Raw genomic sequence first — 23,132 nt, 5'->3', positions numbered from 1 at the left:
TTCAAAACTGTTTTTACTCCCGTGTTTTCTTATTCTTAATTTCACATATATGATCTAATGTAATGGCTAATGAATGTACATGTATAAACACGTAAAAATTTTAAATTTATATTTCTTATTGGGCCCTTATCCACATCACCGTTTCATTGGTTTTTTTCATTGTCCCTATTATTATCATCTATATTTTTTTTTTTATAAATTTATCTAAATTTATAAATTATTGAATAATATTATCTCCTCATGGTTAAAGGAAATCATTATTACATTTTTTTGTCTAATGTTATTATTATAGTTCTTTTTACTGATTTCTAATGTTTATAAAAATCTCTACATCATCAGCTACATTGAAGTAAATGGTATTTTATTTCAATATTTATAATATTTTTTCAACTTTTATCTTTGAAAATGAATTAAATATTATTGTTTCTTTTTATTTTTTTATATCAAGCTCGTCAAATCTTAATTCGATATGTTTTTTTCAATAACTATTGTTAGTGTATTATGTACATTTTTAATGGAAATTGTTGTTATTTTGAAAATAATTACCTAATTTATTTATTTTTAATAATATGCAACAATGAATGCTATTATAATATAACTTACTACATACTTTTGTAAGTTTAAAAGAAGTATGATGAGTATATAACAACATTTTATACTATAAAATGCATAAATTATTAAATTTTCTATTTTATTATACTAATGTCCTTTTATAAAATATTAAAATGTTTATGTCTTTTATTTATGTTAATAATTTATTTTTGTAATATTCTTATGCATATTAGCAAAAAGTTTTAACATTAAACAATTCAATACTTTTTTTTTTACATATTTTCTTTTGAAAAGAATTGTTTAAAATGTTAAAAATGTAAGACAAAGAACAAATGAGAATTTAAAACTGACATTATGCTCATATAACACATATTAATATGATATAAGTTATTCAAAATTTTTCTTTGTCTCTAACTTATCTTGTACCTTTTTTTCTCACCATTATATTATAATAAATTCAATTTACAAAGTATATTAACTTTGACAACACTGCATATATCTTTGATAAAATACTAAATAGTTAGATAAATATGTGTCATATGATTGCATTTATTGATAATGTATGAAACGATACTCTCAATCTAATAGTAGCGTTCTTAAATGTTAGTCACTTTAATAATATTTTAATGGTGAAAATTAAAGCAGGTACTTATTGTTTTTTTTCCTAACTAATGCCAGTATTTTACAAATTACATTGATGGTATTTGCATTAAAATTACAAAAGGAAAAATAGTTCTTTGCTCAACTACAAATAGTTACATACATAATATTATATATTTTATAGATATTGGGTGTATTTAAATTTTCACGATTTACTTTTTCAGCCACTAGAAATTGTAGGATGTAACAAAAAAAAATTACTAGGATGATTGTACAATGTTTTTTTATTATTTTAAAATAAATATTGATAAATAACGGTAATCCTGAAATTGCCAGGTATCATAATATGTTCGTATATAAACCTACATTTTTACTGTTTTTCAATTGTAGCGCAATGTCCATTAAATCATATTAGTCACAAGAGTGCTCGAAGTGACTAAGCTTCGAAATTCACTTCTTAAATGTGCTTAAGGTATGGAAATTTATAATGCTAACTTTAAACTCCGTAAAATAAATACATTTATACAAGAAACTCACTCTTCCTCGTCTTTCTAAACAATATATGAAATAAACCATCATTCTTTAAAACTTCAACTTAAAGCCAACAAAAGTTTTTAAACATGTCGAAAATCACACGCAAGTAGGCGAATCCATCTTTAAGTATCAAGGTAGTCGAATTGCATTTATTACCTGAAAGGTAACGATAATGGTCGAATTTCACTTGGTTAAAAAAACAGGTAGTGATTTAACTGGAAAATTGTGTTTTAACACAATTACTGCTAGATATTTATATTTTGATGCAGAATACTGATACAAGACCTTCAACTATAAGGTATCAGAAGAAAATAAATGATATTGGAATATATATGAATTTTTATGCTCAGAAAGTTATACATAAATATAAAATATATTATATAAGAAGATAGTACATATTAGATTTTTTTCAGTAAAATAAATTATTAATATAGTTTAAAGTCAAGAAACTAAGTTAATTTATAACTAACGATTTCAGACTACAAAATTATTATTGTAAACGCTGACTTTATGGCGAGAACAAAATGTCGGATTTTTTATTTCCACATTGTTATCAATATGAGTTTGCATGTATGTGAGTGACGATGGCATGCGGATAACAGACGATCTAGTGATGAAAAACTATACATATTGTATTTTTTTTTTTATATAAGTCAAAGAGTTTTCGACCATGTCTCCAATTTTGTTTGAACTCTGTTTTGGTCGTAACTGTTTTTCCTTGAAGTTAAATTGTGCTAGTTAACTTAAGTCGTCTCAAAGCTTAAAGACATAAACGTAAAATGTAAAACGTATTATACATAAAACATAAGCATAACCCCGAACTTAAAATTAAGTTTACATGGACAAAAGCCAATAATTCAGGATAATATGTTAATGGTGCTAGAGATACTCTCACAAAGATCTTTAATATTCATAGTATAAAATTCTAAAATTCTGTAATTATATTCTTAATCTTTCATCAAAATAAATTAACATAGGTATAATGTAATTTTAAAATAGTACATTTTTATTTTGGTGTAAAAGTAATATGTCTTGCAAACATGGAATTGTATAAATATATATATACAATACCATATAGTATAGTTATTATGATACAATACACTATCAAATGTAAGTGTGGGACAACTACTTAATGTATAATATTAATAAAGCCATTAAATCTAAGTCATGTGTACTATCGAGGGGGGGGGTGGATTGCAACACAGTGTAAAACCTTCAGGTTGCACTGAACAATAAGTATTAACTCAAAATTAAGCATTAACACGATACATTTTGTGTAACCAACACTCACTCGACAGGGCCATATAGTATAAGGGAGCTGTCCGTTGAATTATCTCGTCAGGTGGCTTTTAGTTGGACTTGACAAATGTCTTGGACAGCATTCTAGCTTGGAATAGCTAGGTTTAGAGAAGGTCGAAATACCATTTACTAGTATTGGTTATAATTTGGAAGTTGGTTGCAACACCACTTAAAAGTTATTAAAAATATTTAATTTAAGTTTATCAATATAATTAATTATTGTTGTTTTAAAAGTTTAAAAAATAAATGCACTACATCTCAATTGCAAATGAACAGTTTTCATAATTTTAACGTTAAAAGAACAATTGATAGACATGCGCTATATTCAAACTGCAGTGTTGTAAATGTAATATTATTTGTATTAAATAGAATATTACTAAATATACTCATCTTAATGTAATATTAATAAATTTGTTAACTTTCCAAATAAACATCAATATCACAAAAAATATTATAAAAATTATACAAGCTGATTTTTTTCAGAACACTGATTTATATAATATAATATATTTATATACAATATACTAAACGGATACTGTAAATTCATATGATATATTTATGAGTATGGAGTTTAATCTACAATTAAAATTAAAATTTCTTAAGTAGAAAAAAACATATGTACATTTTTAAATTTGATGTTCATGACTTGTAATTATTTATTATATAAGAATTTTATATGAACATGTGAATCAAAAATATCGTAATAGAAAATAAAATAATATAAAATATTTAAAAATGGTTTTAAGTTTGGATACATATCATAAATGTGATGACATATATTATAGATATTATAAAAAATGATTCTCCCTCGATGATTATTAATGTATAACCAATAAAAATCTAACTCAGTTAATAGGTAGGTATATTATTAATGTAGTATTTGAAATTGTATTGTAGTTAGATAATCAGTGGACTATCGTAAAATCTATTAGATACATATGAAATGAACCATTCGATTGAATCGTTTCATGCTACCAAACAGCGAATACCATTAAAAAATAAATTATGAATATAATAAATATAACACAGAACCCAAGTTTACAAGGGAAATTATTGACAAACGTATAGATAAACACGATTATTGCGGTTATTGACTATTATTGATAAAGATTAAAAAAAAATAAAAAACAATAATAAAAATAATAATAATAAGCATAGACATGTGCGAGTCCTGTTAAAGTTCCTTGTTTTAATTGAATGTCAAAATCATTGGAAGTAATTTAATTGTTCCATGTACTTTTAAAAACGTGTTATTAGTTATTACTTTATAATAACTTATTAGTGACGTTTTGAAATATCATTGCGCAAAACAGTACTTTTAGTGGTTAGTTCCTATACCATATAATTTTATAAAATTAAATTATATATTATTTAATATGCATTATCAAGGTGAGGCTTATCTATATAATTATAAGGATGTACCGAGTCTTTACTGATTAAAGTGTAATTGGATCTAATGCGAATATATACAGAGGTCAAATTAATAGTACGTATGACTTTATAGCGACATCGTAAATGTATAATACATAGCATTATGTCGGGTGGTGTATTTTGTGAGATTGCATAAACATTATAATATGTTAACTGTTTTTAAGTTTAGTTGTTATTAATATAAGAAATTATTTAGTTTACTTTTCTTGAGCGAGCGAATTTATATAAAATGTACACAATTATTTTATTTTATTAATAATTGAAAAGTATTGTTATTTTTTCAATTAAATTAATTATTCATTAACTGTGTGGAATTGTTGGTACATTTTTTATGATATTAATGTAATAACTTATAACTATTTGTGATAATTTTATTTTTAATATAGTTCTAATTGTTCTGTTTTTTTTCGTATTCTTAAATTAAAAAGATATTTAAGGAGCATTGATTGAAAATTAATTTTTTTTTCATCCTCCCTTACACTAACTAAAATTTATAATTGTTTTTTTATTCATTTAAAAATATATATTTATAATAAAAACATCATATTTTTTAGCTAAGAAGATATTTATTATTATCTTAATTTATTTTTTATAAAATTATTTATACCATAATATTTTATAATATGTTTGAAACTAAAACTTATCACATATTATATGATACGATATATATATATAGTATATACATATATGTATGTATGAAATAATTCTATAATAATCCATAATTCAGTACCTAATACGTATACGATTATTTTCTATTTATGCGAATAACTAAAATATAAAAACAATTATGAATAGCAATAATATTAATAATACATTTGTCATTTTGTATGCATAAAAATGTTGTGACCTTAAATTGCCTACACGACGTGCCGTATAATCATTATGCTATAATGTATTAAATATTATGGTACAATGATTATTGTTATAAAGTGAATTTAAAAAATTGTATGTTTAGAGTTAAAATTAAAAGGGCTAGGCATAACCCTAATACTATGACATGGTATTGTTCAATCATCTGTAACTATATTAGTATAACATTTCGTTGTTGCCATAGCATGTAAGGTTTTCAATGAGACTAGTTAGTAGTTGTGTGCTACAAGCAATGATGAATTATGAATGGTATGTATTTAAAACGGAATGTTAACAAACAAAATAAGTAGGATTGATGATTTGAAACGGAATCCATTGTTAAAAGTAAGTTTAAAAAGAAATATAATATATGTATCAGAATTACGTTCACGATTTTGGTCACGGATAAATATATTCTATTCAGAATGAGATTAGAGCTTTGTGTCCAACTTGTGCGTATGTACATTGTTTGACTAGGTGGGGTAAGCGTGTGATTGTCGTTGACGTAAATGATTGTCGCTTAGGTTTGATCTCATTTTGAATAGAGTGTATTATGTGAAGAAACGATGAATTTTTAAATGAATATAAATTTTTTCCACAAAAAAAAAAAAGTTTTTAATACTAATTAGTGCAGCTGAAAATTATACCATCGATAAAATATTTCATTTACTCTATTGCGTATTTTTATACACTTAATTTCAGTGTAATAAATTAAAAACGGAATCGGAAAAATATTCAAGAGAATAATATTAGGTACTATCAATTAAAAAGATTAATAACCTTGTATTGGTATTGTAGTGAGCTTGAGCTTATATTTTAACGAATAGTTTTAATATACTGTTCGGTGGGGTATATATACTTGATTATTGAAATAATTCACGTTGGTTAGAATATTGTATTTTCAAAGTACCATAATTAAGTTAGTTGTACGTTTTGTCTCAAGCCGTAATATCGGACTGAGGTAGTAACTAAGAAGAGAACCTTAGCATATTAATATTGGAATTATAATTTATAATATTATTTACAATAAAGTCTCTTTAGCAACGATGGAATTATATTTAAATTTAGTGTATACACGTGTAGAGTATAAACAGTAAATACCATTTATTATTATAAAAATAAATCATAGTTTAAAATGTATTTTCATGATTAACTCTTAATGTTTTTTCTACTTTTTTAAATGTTTATAATAATTTGTAGAGTACTTCTAAACGATAAAAAAAAAAGTTGTATGCTTTCCATTATTACATTTTAATTTGATATTCGTTATTACATTATGAACAATAATTTATAATTTCATACTTGTACCAGCACTTTCAGAGAAATATTATGTTTGTTTCAGAATATAGAAAAAAATATAATTAATAATAACAATACAAAGAAGGAATAAAAATAGAGAAAATATTATACAAGTGTATATCAAAAATAAATATTCTTTATAACTGCATGTAATAGGCATAATATAATACATTATAAAATGTATGTAATAAAGAATATTTTTTGAAGGTATATGTTGTAGTTTTTAGGTATTTCATTTGTTGTAAAATGAAATATGAAAATGATTAAAAACAACCTTCGCTGGATTAATATGAAAGAAATTCGGTCAAAAGGCCGATGTTAAGCAAACAACGATATTCTGCACGTTCAGTTAGTACGAAGAAAAATAAGATAAATAATAACAGTAATAATCAGTTTTAATCCATCAATTACATTGGAAACGAAATTTAAAAGCAAACCGAACGTTTTGACATTTTCCAAATGGTTTTTGTAGACGTCGTTATATAATATTATACTGTTTTCTTTATACATAATATATGCTTTTTTTAATATAATTTTTATTTTATAATTATAATTTATAAGTACACTTAATTGTTATGACCTGGTGCACCGTAAATCACAATTTTTAATTAAAATTATTATTAGTTTTTGTATTGATTGTTTTATCAAAAATATCATTCTGTACTATCTATTAATATTATGTTAGATTTAAAAAAAAGAAATAACAATAATATTTTATTCGACAATTATTAATGATAAAATCAGACACACATTTCGTGTTCTACATTTTAAAAGCGAATGAGTTTACAGAATCGTTAATTATTTAATAATGACCGTATATGCTTGGCATTGGATTATATCTGAAACAGCTATATAATGATTTATAAAATTGATTGAACAATTAAATAGTGTTTTATTTATGTAAATCTTCATTATTATTTGTTTAAATATATTAATTGCTACCACAATACCAATTTTATATTTCAATACTATTTAGTATTTGGTGTATAAGCTATATACAATGCACAATGTACGCCATTATTGCAAAATCGTATATTGTAACGAAACGTAGGTATACAAACGGATAGCGTACTAAAAACGACATATTAAAATTTCAAACTTTATTTCACCTTATTATATTTTACTTCTCTTTTCTATAATGATTTTAGTGTTTTGGGTTACTTCGGTATATTGGTAGAGTTCAGATTTAATAAGTTGTTTTCAAGCAAATTCGCTAAGTTGAGTTTCAAAATGTGTTCACAATAATTATATGTTCTATCTTGGGTAATTGAAAAACTTTCCTCCATTTATTTAAATATTAAATTATTATGTAAAGATCTTATATCGAGTTTCAACTTTACTATTATATTGACATGCAAATACAAATATAAACACATATTTCGAAGATCTGTTGATTATTGTGGATATAACTGTTTGAATAATAAACATATAAACATTATATTATACACATAATATATTGCATACTTTGAACTTATACCCGTGTTTTGAATATTTGCACGAATCGCATCAAATAGGTACAATATTATTATGTATATGGGTTAAAACATTACTTCAATTTTCTATTTTCGTATAGTTTGCTATAATTAATATACAATATTTATTGTAATATACATAATATGTTATAAAATATAAATATATATATAATTACTATAAATCGACGAAAATAAACTTTGTAAACATTTTTATTTCAAGTACATACATATGTAAAATGTAAACGAATTATTGTATAAATAGTATTCGACTTGTTGCCCAAGACAGTTTCACAGTCAAAAAATTACGTAACAGAGAAATTCAATAAGCGAGGATAAGACGTTTTATATTTTAAACTTTTAAATTATACACAAATACTCCGAAGTCTAGTGTTTTTATGTATATTTATCGTATAATTGTCTCCGATAATTATATATTTATATTATTGGAAAAATTATCGTTAGTATTATATGTAAAATAATATGCAGTGATCAAAACATTTTTTTTTTCGTTGTACCTTAACTAACGCTAAATATAAGCTAACTCTATAATATTGTCAATGCTCATATACATATATTTTATATTAATGGATTGAATCGAAAAAATTATGCTACATTTTTTGCTGTACGATGTGTTATGTAAAACATTAGTAATTGAAAAATATAATTATTATTTTCAGAAGCGGCGATGACAGGTGACAACAGAGATTATAATTCTTAAATCATAAGTTACTTTAAGGTATGTAATAAGCTTTTAATTATACTCCTAAAGATAGCATAATAATATATTGTTCATAATATAGTGCACACTGCATATTACACTACGACAGGGCGTTGTCCCATGGGCGGCACTGCTTAATGTACCGTCTATGTATTTTAGGTGACATGATTTTCTTTTAAAAAACAAAGAGCTAGTTAGAATTAATTTTGCTCTAAGTATTAAAAATGTCTGATATTTTAGTTTTCATCAAACAACCAAGTTATAAGTGTTGTATTTATATAGTATTAAATAAGAAATATAGTACCGGCAAATGTTTGTTATATTATTTATTAATTATCATCGATTCTTATAAATGGTTTTTTCTGATTATTTAAATAAAACTATATTATTATTGTAAAATAAAAAGTATTCAAGCTCAAAAAAAAATCTAAGAACTACAGAGAAAACCAACGATGCAAGACGTGGATCAATCGACAATGCAACTACAAAACAAATACATTTCTAAGTAAGTAACTACAAATAGTACAATAATTAAATGCATTAAAAATAACTTATGTTCGATATCTTATTATTGGAAGAACTATGACCATTTTTATAATTATAGAAATTTACTAGTTAAATGTTTTTCTAGCCGAGACAATCGTTATTTTAAACAACGTGGCAGACAGCCATTGATACATAATATATTGAGTAATATTATAGTAGTATGTTTAAGTATATTGCAAAGGTAAAAAAATATAATTGATCCAAAAATGATAGAAAAAAATGTGGGTATTCATAAAAACCGTTTATACCACCAACTCCTAATGGTCTATTCACATAAGCGCATTGCGTATACTGACGGCGTATTTATATATTTATATACAATTTAACAGGTCGAGTAAAACGTGCAGTCACAACAAGTACATAATATTTACATATAATTAAATATCGCATATTCGTGAAAATGAGTAATTATGAGCTTAATACCGGTGAAAAATATGACGACGGTCGATGACGAACTGAATAATAATAATAATAATACGCATTTCAAACACTGTTAAAACACGATGGCTGTATATATTATAAGGTGCCTGCTGATATAATATTATATTATATACGTAAATTGTTGTTGTCGTTCACCCACGGCCGAAGTACAGGTACCTGATAGTGCAGTTTCGAGGGAGCCATTTACCAGACACTTTCACACTGGTCGGCGGGGGTGAGCGTGTGGAGGCGTCACACCACACGACTAGCCGGCGCGCGTCGGCGGCAGCGGCGGCGGCAGCGGCGGCGGCAGCTATGGTGGCTGTCCGCTTTTCGCCCGCGTTCACTACCCCCGGGAAACAGTAGTGTAGCCGACCATACCACGAGCTGGACGTTCCGAGCGTGTATTATATCATTATAATATACATAGTGTGCGTGCACCGACTTTGGATTTCGATCAAATTTTTTTTCCACAATTCACCCTCGTCAACACCTGTAGCACGGTACTATCCTGCAGAGGTCAGCGACACATACGCATTTAAAAACATAACATCATTAAACACGTGTTCATAAGTGAACAGGTATGTATAGTGTGTAAATTATTATTATCGTGATAATTGTTATTATATTGATCAGCGAAGTTATCGAGTCTAGTTGATATTAGTTTTGTAATTTTATTCAACCATTTCGTCTCAGTCACTTATTCGTGGTCTTAATGTATACAGGCTACTTGTTGGTGGGAATCATGAATGATTAAAATTAAACTGAAATTTAAATATATTTGTTATGGGTAGGTACTTACTACTTAGGTATATTGATTGATTTATTTTTTGATGCAGCGTATCTAATTAACAAAAATAAATAAAAGGTTTTAAGTGAAATATTTAAATCGGCAGTATTTTACTTACATTCCTGCGATGGTTAAGTATTAATAAAATGTCGTCTGCAAACAATATGAGTCCTAAAGGATTCGCGCCTTTGATAGTTCGGGATAACACCTAGAACGTTGGAGTATTTCTAACGCGTTTCTGTTGTTTTCACTCGTCACCTTCTATATATATTTATATAATTTCGTTTAAATTTTTCACTTATTATATGTACCTACACACTATGCATGTAACTAGTATAACGCTAACGGCTATACAAGAACGTGACTGGTAATTGTAATGCACTTACACCAGAGAGCAGTTCAAATAATATAACATAAATAGCAAGACGAAGCGATTTCCCGGCAATCCAGCAATTACAAATCGAAACGAACTGATGGGAGGGCGAGGGGATGTAGCCAAAGGACGTTTGTAATACCGAAGTATCAGAGTGAATAGAAACAATTTTAGTCTTTGGTGTTGGCTTTCTGTAAAATAGAATAATTCATATTATGGTAATGGATTCAATTATGTTTAGACGGGCAGGTAATTTATATGCTGTATATTATTGAATAGAAATGTTATTATATTAAATTTTATATATATTTCCATTTATACCTACTTATTATGAAACCAATACATCAACATAACAATAGGTATAAAAAGGTGGTAATTGAACTAATAATAATATAGTTAACAATAAATAACATGTAATGTCATACAGAATAAATAATAATAATGATTAAAACTTAACTGTTTAAATTAATTTAATATTTTAAACTGTTGTTTTACAATACAATTTTAATAGTTTTATTCGGTTATGGAAATTTAAAAATACGAAAATAGTAATATCATTGCTGGCCACCGAACAACTAAATCAATTAGATTTATTTTAATATATTATATTGTGTTATACCTAACTAGTTGTCACTCGAGTGGTCCGCCTCCGTGGATAGTTGTTTACAAATTATTGTGGGGCTGTTTTTTTGTCTTATAGTTATTTTGATCATAAAATGCTATTAAGTGTATCTTATACCTACGCTAAATAATAATAATTTAAAGTGTTTACAAAATTCTCGTAAATATACTTATAAATAATAAAAACATTTTTTTCTCACATTAATATCATTATTCTTACACCCGGGAAATATATTATAACATCATTAAATTAATAACAATAATAATGATTATTAACAATAACATTGGGAATAACATTATGTGGGTTTTAGCCTCATACAGCCAATCAGCGCACTATAGACTTACTATATTACTTTTCTATTGGCTATTATTGGATGCGTTTTAACCTATTTTAACTAATCGAGTCTCAAGATTTAGTACGTCAGTCGTAGTTAGAACGCAGTGATCTAAATTTTAAACCCCGCAGGACCGTTCAAAGCGCACCGAACCGTTGTCACATATTATATACGTCGACAATAATAACTGATTCGTCGTCGATTCTATACACACATTCTGAGGTGGGTTGTGAGCGATTGTTTTACTATATACTTTAAACAATTATTTTAATGTATTATAATACATAATAAATATACGTCGAAATTCAAATTTTGCAAGAGAAACACAAAATGTATTTCATTTAACTTATTACGTTTTTTTTTCAAAATAAATGAAATGAATATACACATATACATCATCGCTATTATGTAGATATACCTATTTTGTTTTTATACCTAATAGTGTGTTCAGATACAAATCATAGACTTCTGAAAAAATTTGAAAATGGTCAAAAAATTGGACATGTTCCCTAGCAAAATAATACTAAAACCTCCAGCAAAATGTCAGGTATAACAGTAAAAAAATTGGTGACGATATATGTTAAATGGTGTGGATTCGCATGCGTGACAAAAAATCGAGACTTGCTTTTATATTATAATAGATAATATCATTTATAGGACTCATAGAAATATATTATTGCATATAATCATAATATATATTTAATAAAATAAATACGTGATATCGTATTTGCTATTTAAATTTTAAATTTATACTATATTTAACAATGAATAATCATAACCAATTATTATCGTATAAATTTGTGTCATTAGTCTTTATACTCATTAATATGTATTATGTACAATTAAATATTTCTAAAGAGTATTATTGAAAAAGGTACACTAAAAGATCAAAATAACATACGGTATTATAATATCATGATATAAAGTAGAATAAACTACTGTGATGGATAATAGGATAGGTTATAATATATATTCAGAGGATATACTCGTGGGGAAGCAGAAAATCAAATATCAGTAAAGGATGCTTCCGTCATCGTACCTATGTATATGTATACAGTGAATATATTTTGTCATGTTGGTCATAACTCATCACTGATCTAAACCATGTTTATATAAGGGAGAAATGTCTCATCGTTTTTAAACAACTATTTTTATTAATTTTAAAAGTTTATTTTATGACCATACAATTGTAAGTACGTAATATCTGTCCATTAATTTTAATTTGACTTTATATGAAAAGTTCTTAACTCATTAATAATTATAGTACCATTTTAAATGGAGGTTGGATTAATTAAAAATTAAAAATTTAAAAGAAATGTATGTGTAAATTTAAGTGCAAATGCGTGCATAAATTAAGTACTTAGTGATTTTATGCTTATAGTCAGTTTTTAATTTAATTGCGCTATATTTTATAATAACGTTTGCTTTAATAGTTTTTTGTATACTTAAAATACGAAATGTAGATAACAATTTTTTTACAGTAAAAGTGTGTGAGAGGAGTTCGCGGGTATGATTATGTAATTATGTATAAACGTTTTAGGTTTCAATTCTTATACAGATTTATAATTGTATATTATATTATGCGAATGAAAAAAAAAAGACTATATAAAGGAACATATTAAGTTTAATGCTCTCTAGTATAACATTTTAAGTTGTATAGCCTTGTTATTATAAGTATACAGTATTGCATCAAGATGGGCAAATGATTTTTGAATTATGTTCCACCAGACAAAAGTTTTAGGAACATTAATGATAAGGCTTGAATTAAAACATTACAGTTGTTATACTACAATAAAATTATTTTTATTATTATATGGTCATCAAGTATTTTTTCCATAAAGTTTGAAAGTGCTATAATTTATAAAGAACCAACAATTTATTTAAACAGTTATGACGAAAACTGATGAGACAGATTTGTAAGACCAGATTAAAGCATCAACTAAAATGGTATTAACTAAAAGTTCTAGTTTACTTCCTGATATAGTGATTATAATGATGTATTTATTTTTAGATTCTAAATGAACTTTGAAAGCAATTTATTTTACATTTAAGCATTTTTTTTTTTTATTATCATTAATTTAATATATATATATATATATTTTAATGTGTGAGAAATACCTTACATGTCTTTGTTTATTCAAAATGTCGGAAATTGGCAATAAATTATAATTGAAAATTTTTGGAATTGTGAAACTATACATAGCTATTCATAATTTCCTTCTGTACGTTATTCATCGGTTTATTTATAGACTTATTATTATTATTGTATTGAATTTAATTTTCTTTATTTTTTTTAACAATACGATCCAATTTCAGACACTTTTGTGAAATAAAGCTATCTATATTTTACAATAACAATTAATGATTAGTTTTCCAATAGATGCGGTATTAAAGCTTTTTTTTTTTAACTTTTCTATGAATTGAAAATAAGATACAAAGTTGTACTAAACAAGTTATAAAGAAGAATTTTTTTGAATAATTTAATTCTATTTTTGTTCATATTATTATATTTAATGTTTATAGTCATTTTAGGATGGTGAATTTTTATTTTTTTAGAACGGATGTGCGCAACGAGGTAACATAGTGTCAACGGTTGACAATGACATATAATTATTTTTCATGTATCTCTGGAGAATTTAAAAAAATCCAAGTGTAAAAGATATTTCACCACATGTATATCTATTAACATTTTTTTGTACTTAATATTTTTAGATATTATTTCCTCATTATAGATTAACAATTCCATTATTAAATTTATAATATTCTTTGCAAGTCTGCAGGTATATCTAAATCGATGTATATTTATCATAAACTAACAGAAATTATTAACATTAATTAACTAATTAATGTAAATATATTAAAAGTTAAATTAATAATATTATCATTAAAGTATTCAAATAGTTAAATACTTCGCTGTTGATACAATCGAGTATTATTAGGTAATCGTATCCAGTAAACTATTTTTATTTATATCGTTATTGATTATATTGATAATAATATATAAATATAGATTTTAATCAAACTATGCATAAAAATATTGTTTAATATTTATCAATATAAAAATTAATTGAAGAATTTACAATAGGTTATAATTTTACTAACCGATTTGTTTTATTTTAAAATGCATATAGAAGGTATTGTGCTTGTATAAAAATAGAATTCCGTTATAAAAAAACATTCAAGTTTTCACCGCATTTATCCGTTCAAAGATAAATGTTTATAATTATGTAGGTATGGTATATTATTCGTTGAACGTATAAAATATTAATCTATGAAAAAAAATTTAATTGGTATTAATGTAGGTACGATCATATACCTATAATATACGGAAATCATTAAATGAGATTATTTTAAACAAAATATTATGATTATTATATTTTTCTTAAAGAAAAAAATAAGATTCCGAAAAACTACAGGATACAATATTGTATTATTATGTTTAACGTTTGTCTCACTTTACTTGTCTCAGAGCAAACCATCATAATTAACCTACTATTTTACGCCATATTTTAATTTCAATTTATCGCTGTTTTTTAAACGTTACACAACAATAATCGGGATCATAGTATAATATATATGACGTATAAGTTTACACAAAAACAGTTAATCTTTAGCCATTTTATATCAAACAACTATTGTAAGTTGTAATACTCAACTCATTACTAAATGACTGAGAAATTTTAGAATCCATCAATTAAAAACTTGTCAAGAATGCGACATTCACAACGGATGTTTAGTAAATATGATGAATAAAAATATTCTTTGACGCTTTTTACTTGAAAAAACAGAGGACAAAAACACATAATTATTAAACTGATATAACTATACTATACGTTTAGTCTTAGCCATGGACCAGAATTTCAATAATAAAAAAAAATATATAAAAAACGATCATCACCATTGTTATACGCGTCTTTACTTCATCACGGTGGAATGCAATAGAAATTTGTAAATGCCGTTTTGAATATAATATAATAATATTATATAATATAAGTGCATCGCGTATAATATAATAATGCTGTACATGCACGCAGTCTCTTTCGCAACCATATTATATGACATACAGCATAATAAATACTCTACAGGGATTTCTGGTCGGGTATCAAAACAGGGGTTTCTACTTAAATTCCATAAAGTGGATAGGATATAAATTATTATAAAAAGCGCCACGGGAAAATCAAACAGTATTATAATATTACGTTCGCGCGCGTTTGTGTATTTTTTATTTCGCCGTTTTGCAGACAAATGACGACGTGATGACACACATACCTAATACTATTATTATAGCTTAGGGCGTACAAACCGCGAACACAATGAAAAAAACCTCGTCGCGGTGTTATTACAATATTATAATGCCGCGAGTCGCATACGTATATTACCATTGTATTGTTAAGTCATTAATTACACAGCGGAGAGCAGTTTGTTTATCGTAAATAAACGTTGTCGACTAACGCTGTTGTCTATAATATATGTTTTTATGTATACGCGTAATAAATATTATATTTTTAATGGCACTTATTTTAAACGGTCGCGTCGAATTCGTTGCTCGTTCTATACACATATTATGTGATTTATCAAAAGTCCTTGAAATCCGTACTTTCGACCTTTTTCAAACGGTATAGGTAGGTGGTATATACGAGCCATACATAACCGCGTTATAAAGTACATCTTCCACTTTAGCTATACCTAATTGTATACGGAACAATATAAGTCATTACCGTAGTATAAATTGGATTTTTACCGTATTATTTCGTAGTTAACCCAATCTTGCCGAAACACCAAGCTACAGATTAAAAAGGCCCCGTGCCAACAACTGAACAGCGAATTCGATATCGTTGTGTGCACGCACGCCTCTCGATCGTTTGGCCGACATCTAAGGTTAATATATACTAGGCATATTATATAGAAATTACTTAAGACAAAACGTGCGTTTTGATGTGGCGATGGAATGGAAACGTAATAATATAATACAATATAGATATTATCAATTATCAATGGTTTTAAATTACCTTTAAAGTCATAATCACAATAACATCTGTTAATGCTATTTAAAAATTACTGTGCTATAAAAAATTAAAATTGAATAAATATGTAATGATAATTTGTAATATATTATATTATTTAGGTATTTGTATTAGGATAAACTTATGTGCACCGTTGAATGGTCGGTATCCGGTTGGTGAATGAATATTGTGTTTCATCAACTACAGTTACCAGCGCAATTTACTCTTCATTTCAAAACATTTACAAATTTAATTACCGTGTACAATAATATCACTGGAGATTCGAAGTAATAATTGAATATAATCCGAAGTGTCATTGAAAGTAACCCTTTACCCTTAACCCGATCGATACGGAGACGGCAATAACAATAATTAAGAACATAATGATAATATGTGGATTTATTAACTTATGATAGTCATACGCCGCTGTATACAATTTTATTGTGGCGGCGTTATCGTGTCCATAATTAATTATTATTATCACATGGTACCGACAAAACAATCAGAATTGAAACTCCGTCGTCATACGACTGCGGCACGCACGTCTAAATCGAAAACGTGTCCGTGAGCACCTTTGAGGGTTTCTCGGAAAAACGTATAAACGCGTTAGTGATAATTTAACGATGATAATATTCTAATATTCATAAACGTACGTCTAAATGTATTAATTTATACACGGCGGTACTGAATAAAATCAAAAAAAAAAAAAAAAAAATCATATTATTATTCTGTTGCGAAACCAATAATATTTTGTTGAAAGGTTGTGCTATATTCGAACAACGGATCTGAACGGAGCTCATCTGTGAAAAATTTTTTCACCGCAAGAAAATATGTTATCAATTATTTTTATCGTTTATATATTTCAATAGTGTTATTCAAGTACGGGGTTACACAAATGCACAGAGAAAATCGTTCGACGGATACTGCACCCACAGTTTTGGAAAGTATACCAACCGAGTGAGATTTCACGCTCACGTTCAATTTTTAAAGTTAACGCCAATATGCATTTTAGTATTTTTATTTTAAAAATTTTAAACGTTGCATGGTTTTACAATACAAGACTATATTCACCGAAGGAGGTTGGTTGGTCCAATGCTACAATACCGTCATAATCCACACGAAAAACTTAAGATAAGTTGTTGCATGGTGTTATACAAATATTTAAATCACGTTTAGACATTGTAATGGCGACTGGAATCTGCTTAATCGTTGCAACTGATACTAATTTATATCCGCCTAGCGTACTAACTGCAGCAATATTTAGCTAGTTATAATGTAAACATTACGTGAAAAGTATAATCACGCACTCATATAGTACGTGCCTGGGGAGTGAGGAAGACTCGTGTTGTTGTTTATCTCTTATTCCAATTTATCCAAGAAACTTCGGTAACTTGACTCCTTTTACTAAAATAAATCATATAAAATAATTAATGAATAATTAGAAATTGTATACGATATGTTATGCACCATAATATAGTCATTAAAATTTGAAAGTTTGTATATAACTATATTTATTTTTGTTACGAACCTTGTTTTTAGTTTAAATCTTCCCTCTTTTATGGTAATCTATTAAAAATAATTGTCTAACCCTTTGTTTTAAATTTTAGAACACGCCTTTGTATATGTGACGATGCAAATACCAATATTTGCATACTCAATAAATATTTATTGATAGTAATAAAATATGTTAATTATGTGGGTTGTGTATACTACATTATGATATTAATTTTTTGGTTGATCACCGAGGCATTTGGTTTATGGAGTGACAATGGCTTCATGAAGTACCTTTTGCACTTGTTGACGCTTTAACCCAGTGTTTTCCAACTGGGGTATGCAGTCCACCAGGCACCAGTGGTCCGTTGGGCCTGTCATAAGTTTCTTCGGTCCCATATAGATTTTAAAGAATAAAAGGATAATAATAATATTAAAATGTAACCTAAAGTAATAAAAATACACATTTTGTGTGTTCTAGTTAATGAAAAAAAAAAGGTTTTCCCAGTTTTCTTAAAATTGAGGTGGTCCGCGACCTATAAAATATTATCAAAGTGGTCTGCGGTGCTAAAAAGGTTAAGAGGTAACGTACCGACACGAATGTGTTCCGAATACAATTCGTGTTACCTTTTCACCTATATTTAATTTTCATAAGTGATTCCTAAAGTAATATTACCAAATTAAATTTGAAATTTCATAATTGATGAATAATTCATGATTTAATGTATATATAAAATTAAATATTAAATACTATTTATATAATATCATAGGGGTCAAATAAATGTTTGCTTGCATATCATATTTAATTTAATATTAATTTATAAAAAAAATGTGTTCATCAATAAATTTATATTTTTTGATTTTTATATTTATTAGCTAATAAATTTATATAATCTTTAATTGTAGTATTTCATTATTATTTAATTGAATTATTTTACTTTTTATAAAATAATAATATCCTTGAATTTTTTCTAGACTACTTATTTTTAGTATGATAGTATCGGTTTTTCATATTTTTTAAAACTTCTAAAATTGTATATAAGTTTGGGCAAGAATAATCAAAACACCTGTTTAACTTTAAATGAAAAGATTCGCAAGCATTGTATTTTTTATGAGCTTGAACTTTTTTTGCATTAACTTGAAAGAAATATTGAATTTTCACTGATATAATATGACGTGTCCTTTAATTAATCATAAGTACTACTAACGATTTATATTATATAGATGTCTAATGCCTATAGTATACTTACTTATATCAATAGGGAAGTCCACATACTTCTTAATATTTTTATTGAACATATAAACCATTAAAACAAGTTTCATGTTAATATTTAATTTAGTATTGTTAACTTAATGTTGTAATACTAAATATTTTCATAAAAAATAATTATAAATTATTTTATTATTTATAATATTTTAAATCAATTTGGAAACCACTAGAACCAATAAAAATAAAATATGTTTAATAATTCAACTGGAGATGCAATTAGTGTTACATTTATTTAAAGATAACATTAGGACACAATTCGGGGGACTGTTACGCAATTCGTGTGTATACTTAATAATAATAATAATCATTTTTGCAAAAAAAAAAATTAATTAACATTTATTTGATATAAATTTAACCGTAGTGAATTGTATATTTTTTAAACATGTTAAAGTCATATTATACTATTATAATTTATAATCATTAATAAGTATTACATTATACGTAGGTATATTGTATAAAATGAATGATATCGATAAAAATTTGATTTATATAAAACATTCATGTACTCGTTTGTACTTTGTCTACCATATTTTTACACGAACACGGTGCTCATATATTTTGTGCAGCTTACGAATAATTCGTAAAATGTGTTACTTTTTTCAGTTTAAAGGTGGTTTTTAAATTGATAGAATTATACAAAAGCATGTTGCCTACATCGTGTTTATTTGAAATTTGTTGAATATACAGTTCCTTGGATATACTGAGTATATGAAAATAATATATCGAATTGAGAAATCTAGTCGTTATACATCCACTGTAATTTTAATGAATTAGTCATTTATAATTTATGTTAAAATGTTCTTGTTGCTAATTAATAATCATACCAGATCAAATATCTGAACGAAAAAAAAAACAATGAGATTTTATGGCAGTTTTTACTTTTTAGTTTTATACAAACAACATTTAAATGCGTAGTATTATAGACATAAACGTTTTATTTACAAATACAGTAAATAATAAAAATGCGCAATTTTTTTTTCGAATCAACTAAAACAATAAACTGGCGTTCACTAGAATAATTTACTGAATTGTAGTAGTATAACAATGCGCAGAAACTAAAAACAATAAAACGCCGCTAGCGCCGAATAACGTAAAAGAAAATTATTATATCAATAATTATTATCAATACAACTTACAAATTAATACAAACACATACACGGCTCACAATAATAATAGTTAATACTTGATAATGATAAATGATAATATTAACGGTATAGGACATGGGTAACAGGTTATTCTATTTACAAATTACAAGGTGTTTTTTTTTAAAAAGGGTAAATAGTTTTTTTCTTGAGAAAGTATCAACAGACGTTTTTGGAAATACATTTTTTTTTTTTTAATAATTTCAAGTCATTATACAAAACATTATTTGCGAAACAAATTATACATTTCTCGTTATAATTTTTGATTAGGTTTTATTCTTTGAATGTCAACATTTTACATTTTGAAGCCGTGTATTTTCTGAGAATTTCAGTAAATGAAATTTAAACAATGGTCAATTTTTAGCCATACATTAGAAACATTTTAACTTAGATGAGTAGTAGACGCTACAGAGCGGTAACCGATAAGTAATAACATACATGATATTTATTCATCGTACTCATCCTCTTTACAGACGATTAATAATATTTTATTATAATTAACTATAATATCTGTGGGTAAATGCAAAAATATGTTTATTATTATTATTTTTTTTTTGCAATGACGTGGCCTGACAATAGTCAAAATTTCATATTTCCCTTTCCTTTTAAAGACTCAGAACACGCCACATCACTGAGCATTATCGTAGTAGGATGAAAATGTCGAAATGATAATCAATAGTTTTTATCCAATATCGAAGGACGATGCGCACGATATTTCGCGTGCGATATCCACTTAGGAAACCACGAGACAGTGTGTTGACGATAATATATTATATTATAATATCATACAGTGTACAGCTGCAGTGACGATATTGTGATGTGTCGGCGTCGACACACAATAAATTCGCGTTAATCCGACCGGACAAACACGAATGTTACGCGACATAATGATTTGCGCGTCGCCGTGTGAAAACCGCTGCAGAAAACCGATCCAGAGAGCTGTAGCTATATCGACAGGACGCGTATGGTACAATAATAATAATAATAATGATAATATAATATTCGCCCGGTCGAGCGTTTAATCGGACAGATGTTTGCGTGATTTTCCTCAACGCGCCTCGTAGGCGATTTCGCAGACAAATCTGTCTACACGGCGATTTCATTTAGTACTATATATATATAAAACGCATAATAACATATTGGACCCAATATGTTTTCAGGCGTTCGATGTTGTGATATACGCGTACGCAGTATATGAACTGTACCGTAAGTATTTCATTCCTGTGTACGGTTAGAGTTTTCTATTCACTACCTACCCTCCCCCTAGTGCAATCAATATAATATAAATCGATTACACGTCGATATGGCTATATATTATCTCCAAATGACGTCTAGATTACAATTAAACGCACCGATTTGTTTCTTTCACTGAATTTGTTCAGCGACTAGACAACGGTTTGTAATGTATATTATTATTACTGACGATGTGCCACTGCCATTTACTAGTCGTCTATTATTTTAATTGGAATTTTTTTTTATATATATACATCTAATGCGCGCAGTAAGAAATATATTTTTTTTAAAAGCCACTCGAGCACTGTAGCAGCTACGCACAGTAATGCCTCACTGCGTATGATGTACATCGGCGGGAATTTTAAAATAATGTTGCTTTTTTTATCTGCACTCCAACAATATTGTTCTATATTTTCAGATTAATATATTATTATATTCGAAATATCAATTCGATTAGAAAAGGCTATGCGCAAATATATCCGAACAGAACTTAAAATAAATGGCTATTGTTTATAAAACTCTTAAAACTCATAAATTAAATGCATCTCACAAACGATCATAAAATAATTTAAATACTCCAATTTATAGATATACATCGAGCAGAGAAATACATTCACATGCTAAATATAATATACTAGAATAATGTTTTACTATACGTCTACATGTACAATATTATTATATTATATATATATAGGTATAAATAATATACAATATGATTATGCCCATATACGCACGTATGAGCGATATTATTTATAATATATAAGTAACGCGCTATGAAAAGTTTATGCGCTTTATCGGAAATCAATATTTCGACGTTCGAATATAATAATATATTATAAGCATGCGCGGGATATATTTTGTACGAGTTTCTTATTATGCAAATACAAAGTGCTTTAGCTATGACGTTTATTTGTTTTATTTTTATTTTTTTTACTTCTCTTTGATATATTATATGGCTCTAATTTTCAGTGTAAAGCTACAGGTAAATAATATAAACGCATTATGCACTAAACGTAACACAAAATCTAGCATAGCTCGTTGAAGTAGCCGCACATTTTAACTAATACCCACGATAACGTTTAGCTCACGTATTGGGGTAAAATTACAGGATTGTTCCTGAAAGTACAAAATACTTTGAACATTTATTTGCTTGT

At 26.7% G+C, this 23,132-nt stretch overlaps 1 protein-coding gene across 1 annotated transcript in view; it reads left to right on the top strand.

Moving 5' to 3' along the window:
• Nucleotides 1-10,062: 10,062 nt before the first annotated feature.
• LOC114126906 (melatonin receptor type 1A-like) overlaps nt 10,063-23,132 on the top strand; it is a 114,875-nt gene continuing 101,805 nt past the window's right edge. The window contains exon 1 of the mRNA XM_050198443.1: nt 10,063-10,301. The gene's annotated coding sequence lies outside the window, so the exon portion shown is untranslated. The remainder of the gene's footprint in view (nt 10,302-23,132) is intronic.

This window comes from Aphis gossypii, chromosome 1, assembly GCF_020184175.1.
Source record: "Aphis gossypii isolate Hap1 chromosome 1, ASM2018417v2, whole genome shotgun sequence".
Lineage (NCBI taxonomy): Eukaryota > Metazoa > Arthropoda > Insecta > Hemiptera > Aphididae > Aphis > Aphis gossypii.
This window is presented reverse-complemented; position numbering and strand designations above follow the sequence as displayed.